This window comes from Carlito syrichta, unplaced genomic scaffold, assembly GCF_000164805.1.
Source record: "Carlito syrichta isolate Samal-C Ts95f unplaced genomic scaffold, Tarsius_syrichta-2.0.1 Scaffold307306, whole genome shotgun sequence".
NCBI lineage: Eukaryota > Metazoa > Chordata > Mammalia > Primates > Tarsiidae > Carlito > Carlito syrichta.
The window spans coordinates 1,755-7,704 of NW_007251402.1; the positions used below are offsets into that span (position 1 = coordinate 1,755).

Below are 5,950 nucleotides of genomic sequence, written 5' to 3' on the forward strand. Positions count from 1 at the left end.
CTTCATCTTCTTTAACCCACAAATAACACCTTCTTCTGATCTGCAAAATGCATGGTGTATTCACAAGCACAACACTGTTACTCAAAAGACACATGACAGAGAGTAAACAAACTCCTAACACTGCAGTGTTGTATGCCGAAAATAAACACTATGAACTTATGCGTCAACCTAATATTAATGCAATATATTTTTCTTTTTTGGATATATTTTAATGTACAACCTCTAAGGGCACTGTGTTAGCTAAATGCAGGGGGCATTACTCACATAATGTAGTATTTCTTAATTCTCTAGGGGAAAAAAGAGTATGTTCGTTGAGGTGTTTAAAAAGTCCCCATGACCATAAGATCCTAAAGTTAAAAACAAAAGTTTGGAGTCAGCAATGGCTAGTACATTATTTATAAAAATACAATTATTTTACATACTATAATAATTATGACATTCAAATTAAAATTTTTCTTTAAATACAATTTTAAGATAATTGGGTATTCTTTCATAAGCTATCAATGTGTCATTAATAAATCTATCACTCATTGCTAAAATACGAATGTGTTTAGCAGCTGTGTCATTCCCCCCTAATTTTTACCTTCAGATGTGAGATCTGATAAAATTTGTTTGCCTAGATAAGTAGATAAGTATGAAATGAGTTTTGCAACTAAACTCTGAACTTTGGAGTTACACGCCAAAAATCAACTAGACATCTTTCATGAACTTCATTTTAGCTATCTGTTAGTAGACACCTTGATTGTGTCTTGCTTTACCTTTGTAGCAAAGAATGAAATATAAAAACTTTATTTGGACTATGATTATTACTCATCATTAAACACATTCACTTTTCAAAAACAGCACTACTTTAGTGCCTCTAAAGTTTTTGGATTGTTTGTTTTATGCCTTAAGTGGTATCTTTTTTACAACATGAGATGAATACCTGAATTGGACCACGAATAGACAAATCTATCTAACTAGTCTTTGCCCTGTTACTGTGGATGTGCTGAGACTTTATTGCTATATAAACACCATTCACCCTATCTTTTCCAATACAAGCAAATGTAGAGAGGATATGATTATGATAGAAATGAAGAGGAGGCAACAAATTCACCGTGTTGTGAGAGCATTATGGATGTTGCATATGGCACAATGAGGCTTTCCACAGTAGAAGCCATTCTGAAAGACAAAGAACAGATAATATGAGAATATGACTGTGCCTTATTTTTAAATAGCCTGGGACAAGATGTTCAGATGCTTCTTTAGTGATGTCAAACTTTAAAACAATCTTTCAGAGCCTAAACACTATTAAGTAGAAAAACTTCTCTGTCTAGAAAGACAATAGAAAAGAAGAAACCAGTGCCAGTAGTATTCTCAATGTTGAGCTCTTTGGTAATGTGAACTGAAACAAATGGCTTAGACACCATAACTTTGAATCTTTCTCAAAATTAAATCTTAATGCTAACTAGATAGCAAGAACTCACAAGCACCTAAAAATTTGTGTGAAAAAAATACAAGAAAATAAATTGGCTCAAACTATGTCTGTGAGATAGTTTGGGGCTCAGCCTTCCCAAGAAGCCATGTCAGTGAGCAGAGATTGAAGTCACTATATTCAAATATGCTATCATTTAATAAAGAATAATCCTGCCAACACAAAGTTGGTCTAAAAAGTGCTCAGAATGTGACTAAATCAAGTAAGTATTTCATCTGTAAAAGTGGAAGTAAGAAGGTATAGAAAGAATGCTTCCCCATAATGTTAAACAGTAGATTGAAACATATACAAAGAACATCCAAGCTCATCCCAGCATTAGATCTGGCTGTCCATTATGGCAACTAATAGCCACATGTGGCTATTTAAGTTTCAATTAATCAAAAGTAAATACAATTAAATGCTTAATTCTTTAGCCTCATTTCAAGTGCTTAATAACCACTTACAATTAATTAGTGGGTATCACCTAGGACATATAGATACAAAGCATGTCCATCATAGCAGAAATGTTTTCTTAGGCAATCAACAAACAGAAGGATAGTCATATTCAAATTTGTGTATAACAGACATATGGATGCTTTGTCATAGAAGTATTGTATGACTAATCCCTAATACAAAGGAATAAATACTTTATTTTAGTGAAGATTAGCCTCTTTAAAATCACATAACTCTCATTAGATGTATAGGAATATGTGATGATGTTTTAACACTACCCTTGTGACCTGTGGGCTAATAAACTTCTAAAATTGAGCAATTTACTCCTTTCTAAATAAGAAAAAGAAAGGTCTCTAATGTTTAAATTAATTTCATTATGTACTATAACATTTCTCGAATATTGAGAAAAAGCAATTAAGACAGGTCTTTGTATAAGCAATAATTTTAACCTTGATTTGAAGACTCTAAAACAAATACATTGTGATATTTATAATGTGTCACAGGTGTGTGTGTGTTACCTGTTCTTTGAAAATCAAACCTTATATCTTACATTATTACCTATTTTAAGTTCATAGTTTGATGGATTTTGGCAAGTGTAGACACCATATAACTTTACACAATTGGTTATGAAGGATTTCCATCATCCCAAAAGTTCCACTGAGGCCCTTTGCAGTCATTCTACACCTCGCTACCAGTGCCTTGGGACCACTGATCCATTTTGTATGCCTATAGGTTGCATTTGTCTTTTTTCTAAAGTTTTATGTAAGTGGAATCATACATTCTGTTGTGTCTGATTTCTTTTAATCTGCATATGTTAAAGAATAATCCATGTTTTATGTATTAATAAGAATTTATTGGTCGGACAGAGTGGCTCAAGCCTGTAATCCCAGCATTTTGGGAGGGAGGCCGAGGCAAGGATTGTCTGAGCCCACGGGTTCGAGATCAGCCTGGATAACATGGTGAGACCTCGTCTCTACAATAAATAAATAAATCCAAGCCTGTGGTTCTGGCTAGTTGGAATGCTGAGGTGGAATGATTTCCAGAGCCCAGTAGTTCGAGGCTGCAGTGATCATGAGCATGTCACTGCACTCCAGCCTTGGTGGTGGAACGAGACCCAAACTCCAAACAAATAAATAAATAATAAATATTTTCTTTTAAAGTTGAGCAGCATGATTTTGTACTGATATACCATAATTTGTTAATCATTGAACTGATGATTGACTGTTGGCTTGTTTCCAGTTTGGGGTGTTTGTGACTAAAGCTGCTATAAACATTTACTATTTTATTCTATTTTATTTTATCTTATTTATTTTATTTTAGAGTTGGAGTCTCACTCTGTTGCCCAGGCTGGAGTGCAGTGGCACACTGATGACCACTGCAGCCTCAACCTGCTGGGCTCAGGTGATCACACCTCAGCTTTCCAAGTAGCCAGAATAGTGAGAATTAAATACTTATTACATGTACACAAGGTATGCTGTGAAGGTATATATGCTTACAAACATGTAAAAATACTTGCAAACTACTTTGATAAGAAAATAATGTGGGGTAACCCCTTTGGGTCCCTTCCTGCTGTGGGAGACTTTCTGTCCTCCCAATAAATACTGGTTTCTCAAAAAAAAGAAAGAAAGAAAGAAAATAAAAGAATGCATAAAAGTATATAGCACAAACATTAATCATCTCTGACCCTGAAAAGATCAATTCCATATTTTATATTACATCAAACAAAAACAGTTTTAGTTCTTTTGAATCCCTTATCCAAAAATATTTGTAAAGGGAGACAGAATTTATTCATTTTACCCTCAGCATAGCTATGAAAAGAGTTAAATTAAAAATCATATTCACTAAAATACCTAAATTCAGAATGAGTCTGCTGGAGTCCAGCTCCAGGAGAGAATCAGGGCTTGAGATGGGAGAATCGGGAAGTGGCAAAAAAGAAAAGATGAAAATGACAGGAATCCTCTTCCTGGGGAGAGCTCAAGACTCTGCCAATTTTTATTTATTTTTCACAAGCTTATATAGATTTTCCACTCAGCTCTGTACCCACAAATGTATTGTAAGTTGCTAACCAAACATCCACGTACATCCTTTTTGCACTCACAATAAGGTTGACCTTTAACAATTTCAACCATAGTTGGTGTTTTTCTTAAGTCAAACATTTATGAACGTCCTGATTTTCTTCCTAACTTTCTCATAACTATTTACTATTATAGGCCTATAATATCCTTACCCTATAAAGCTAAACCTTAACCCTAAGTCTTATTTAATTTACTTACTACTATATATTTATTTCTATTAATCTTATTTCTATCCTTATGTCCCTCTATTTTCTTAACTATCGCTTATACTATTATATATCAATCTTACTAGTTTATCTTATCTTACTATCTTATTATTAATATTCTAAATTCTATCTTCATTAAACTACTTATTTAATCCTAAAATATCTTAACCTGTCTTTTTATCTCAAACGGTTGTTTTCCACCAGCTCTCAGCTGGGGTCTGTTGTTTATGAAGAAGTGGTCAACTCGTTTTTTTTTTTGGCCTCCTGCTGTTACTGAAAAACAACCTTACACACCCTAAGGGGCACCCTTTTTGCTGCAATCTCACCTCCATTATGCCTATGTATAATTTTTGCTGTCAAATGCCATCATCCATTTGCGCATCTATTATCTCAATTAAAGAGGGAACATTCTCAAGCCTATGCACGCAATCCTTCAAAGTTAGGGAAGGTCCGTCAACAGGATCCACGGGGCTTTGCCTCCGTCATGGCCGCATTTTCCTGGGGCCTTGCTCCCAGCTGGCATTTTTCCTGTTTTCAGGTCCCTTTTACCTTACTTTTACTAGTGATTGCGGCTCCCAACATGAGTCCAAATATTTAGCAGGATAGGATATTATATCTTCAAGAGTAGGAGTAATAACAAAGGCTTTTATAAGTAGTTTTAAATCCATGAATACAATAGGTATTTGGATATTTTAGTCACTGGAAAACAAAAGCTGTAGTATCAGCAAAGGTCTGACATGTCTCACTTCTGTAGATTCAATTCAGTGTATTTAAAGCTAACTAAAGCTGACATTAAAATTTTTAAAGATAGGCAAAAATTCACATTAAAAAATACTCCCTATGTTTCTATTTAGAGTAACAGTAGGCAATAAGATTCCAGACGTTAAAACCTGTTTCACAGCCTGTGGCTTCAGTTTGGCAAATGGCTTAAGTTCCAAAACTGACTCATCTCCATTAAAATGTAAGCACTTAAAAAAAGAATGTATCTGTGAATATAGACACATATTTTAAAGGGACCACATGATCTTTGAAGCAGCATTAGTGTTTACTTTCATCTGTCTGGAAATGACCATTGTATTAGCTTCATGACCAGTTTCCTGGTCTAAGGCTAACATGGTGATCATTTATGTAAGGCTAGAAAGGCACCAACATCATGTAAACCGTAAACAGAGAGCAGATAAAGGGCTTTCTTGGCAGTTGGTGGCTAAAACTCAAGGGGCTCTAGAAAATGGCAGCCTTTCTTGTCTTTTTCTTTCCATGTTGGTTCTGGTGAAGAGGACATTCCTGCTCTTGAAATTTCCTTGTAACCCGGACAAGTTCATGGAAAGCTCGATCTACATCCATGCTCATCTTTGCTGATGCCTCCACAAATGTTCCTTTAAGTTGCCTTGCTAACTGCGGTCCTTCCTGTGTTGCCTGTCTGGGATGGTCCAGATCTGCTTTCTTACCCATTAAAATCATTGGAAACCCATCAGGAGCCTTGACTCTGAGAATGTCTTCGAAAGGCACAGATTTCTTCAAAACTGCCTCTGTCTGTGACTGAAAGGACCAAGAGGGAACCCTCGCCAGTCCTCCCCTACTGTTCTCTCGTTGCACCGAACGCGTCTTGTGCTGCTGCAGCCAAAAGATGGAGCCGGGCTGCTCTGTCATCCTTCACACGCTGCTTTGCATCGGAATCTTCCACGGGTGGATCATAACCTGTGACACAAGGCCCTGTGTGGACTGGACGGTGAGCGCCGACTCGCCCCCGCGGCCACCACCAG

The 5,950-nt window shown here is 36.1% G+C and overlaps 1 pseudogene; it reads right to left on the minus strand.

Moving 5' to 3' along the window:
* Positions 1-5,391: 5,391 nt before the first annotated feature.
* LOC103266705 lies at positions 5,392-5,942 on the minus strand (annotated as a pseudogene).
* Positions 5,943-5,950: the final 8 nt, after the last annotated feature.